This window comes from Triticum urartu, chromosome 5 (assembly GCF_003073215.2).
Source record: "Triticum urartu cultivar G1812 chromosome 5, Tu2.1, whole genome shotgun sequence".
NCBI classification, from domain to species: Eukaryota; Viridiplantae; Streptophyta; class Magnoliopsida; order Poales; family Poaceae; genus Triticum; species Triticum urartu.
In genome coordinates, this window is record NC_053026.1 from 218,065,493 (window position 1) to 218,068,398 (window position 2,906).

Here is a 2,906-nt window from a genome sequence, read left to right on the forward strand (position 1 = left end):
GACTTCTACCTGTGTTATCCTGCAATTCTCACAAACACATTAGTCCCTCAACCAGGTTTGTCGTCAATACTCCAAAACCAACTAGGGGTGGCACTAGATGCACATACAGGAAACAATGTCTCCACCATGGAGGACACAAAATTTTGGGCGATGCGCCAGAATGCATCATGAGTAAATGAAGTTCTTTCAAGGACTGCCATATGAAGAACCGGTGTTCACTAAATCGGTCATAACTTTGTCATTCAGAGTCCGTTTTGGACCCCCCAAGTAATTGAAATGCTCGCGACGAGCATGGGAATCTAGAAAATTCTTCCGGCTTGGGCAGGAGTCCGGGGGGACCCTCAAATTCGTCCCCTAAGCAGGACTTTTTGCCCCCGAAAGTCAAAGTACATCATTTGCCGCTGCCTTTTAACACAAGTTTCTGAACCCATTGGCACTCCTTTGGAAGGAAATCTGAGAGATTATGGTGAGTATAAACATTACTCTGCCTGTTATGGACAAACGTTGCATTCTTCACATGCTCTATGATCCGGGAATCCCATTTGGTTGTAAATTCAAGACAATAAGGTGACTATAAGCGTTATTCTTGCCCTGTGGCATGTCGTAACGTACGTTTGTGATAGCCAATAATAGGAGGGAATTCCTGGAATTGGCCAATATATATGTGGAAACAATATCTCCACTAAGGAGTACACAAAATATTTGGGCGGCGCGCCAGAATGAGTCACGAGAAAATGAAGTTCTTCCAAGGGCTGTCATATGAAGGACCGGTGTTCACTAAAATGGTAATAACTTTGTCATTCGGAGACCGTTTTGTAGCCACAACTAATCAAAATGATCGCGACGAGCGTGGGAATCTAGAAAATTCTTCTGGCTTGTGGAGGAGTCTTGTAGGACCCTTAAATTCGGCCCATAAGCATGACTTTTTGTCCCCGAAAGTCAAAGAACATCATTTGTGCTGCTTTATAGACAAGTTTCTGAACCCATTGGCACAAATTTGGAAGGAAATCCGAGAGATTATGGTGAGTATAAACATTAGTCCGACTGTTAAGGACAAACGTTGCATTCTGCACATGCTCTATGATCCTGCGAAACCCAGTTGGTTGTAAATTCAAGAAAATAAGGCGACTACAAGCCTTATTCTCCATGTTTTTTCCATGTGGCAAGCCGTAACGTATGTGTGTGATAGCCAATAGTAGGAGCGCATTCCTGGCATCGGTCAATATATTTGTGGAAACAATATTTCCACTATGGAGGGCACAAAATTTTTGGGCGGCGCGCCAGAACGCGTCACGAAAAAAGGAGGTTCTTTCAAGGACTGCCATATGAAGGACCCGTGTTCATTAAAACGGTCATAACTTTGTCATTCGGAGTCCGTTTTGGACCCACAAGTAATCAAAATGATTGCAACGAGCGTGGGAATCTAGAAAATTCTTCCGGCTTGTGCAAGAGTCCTAGACGACCCTCAGATTCAGCCCCTAAGATGGACTTTTTGTCCCCAAAAGTCAAAAACATCATTTCTCGCTGCTTTTCAAACAAGTTTCTGAACCCATTGGCACTCCTTTGGAAGGAAATCCGAGAGGTTATGGTGAATATAAACATTTTTCTGCCTGGTAAGGACAAACGTTGCATTTCTGCACATGCTCTATGATCCTGGGAATCCCATTTGGTTGTAAATTCAAGAAAATAATGTGACTATAAGCCTTATTTTCCTTGGTTTTGTCGTGTGGCATGCTGTAACGTACAAGTGTGACAGCCAATAGTAGGAGGGCATTCTTGGCATCGGTCAATATATATGTGGAAACAATATCTCCACTATGGAGGTCACAAAATTTTGGGGCGGCGCGCCAGAATGCGTTATGAGAAAATGAGGTTCTTTCAAGGACCGCCATATGATGGACCGGTGTTCACTAAAATGGTCACAACTTTGTAATTCAGAGTCCGTTTCGGACCCACAAGTAATCAAAATGCTCACAGCGAGTGCGGGAATCTAGAAAATATTTCCGGCTTGTGCAGGAGTCCCAAAGGACCCTCAAATTCATCCCCTAAGCAAGACTTTTTCTCCCTCAAAGTCAAAGTACGTCATTTGCCGCTGTTTTTAAGACAAGTTTCAGAACCCATTGGCACTCCTTTGAAAGGAAATCCGAGATATTATGGTGAGTATAAACATTAGTCCACCTGGTAAGGACAAATGTTGCATGTTGCACATGCTCTATGATCCACGGAATCCCATTTGGTTGTAAATTCAAGAAAATAATGTGACTATAAGCTTTATTCCCCTTGTTTTTTCCGTGTGGCATGCCATAACGAACGTGTGTGACAAACAATAATAGGAGGGCATTCTTGGCATCGGTCAATATATATGTGGAAACAATGTCTCCAATATGGAGGACACAAAACTTTGGGGTGACGCGCCAGAATGCGTCACGAGTAAATGAAGTTCTTTCAAGGACTGCCATATGAAGGACCGGTGTTCACTAAATTGGTCATAACTTTGTCATTCAAAGTCCGTTTTGGACCCCCAAGTAATCAAAATGCTCGCGACGAGCATGGGAATTTACAAAATTCTTCCGGCTTGGGTAGGAGTCTGGGAGGACCCTCAAATGCGTCCCCTAAGCGGGACTTTTTGCCTCCGAAAGTCAAAGAACATCATTTGCCGCTTCCTTTTCACAAAAGTTAATGAACGCATTGGCACTCCTTTGGAAGGAAATCCGAGAGATTATGGTGAGTATAAACATTACTCTGACTGGTAAGGAAAAATGTTGCATTCTGCACATGCTTTATGATCCGGGGAATCCCATTTGGTTGTAAATTCAAGAAAATAAGGTGACTACAAGCCTTATTCTCCTTGTTTTTCCATGTGGCATGCTGTAACGTATGTGTGTGACAGCCAATAATAGGAGGGC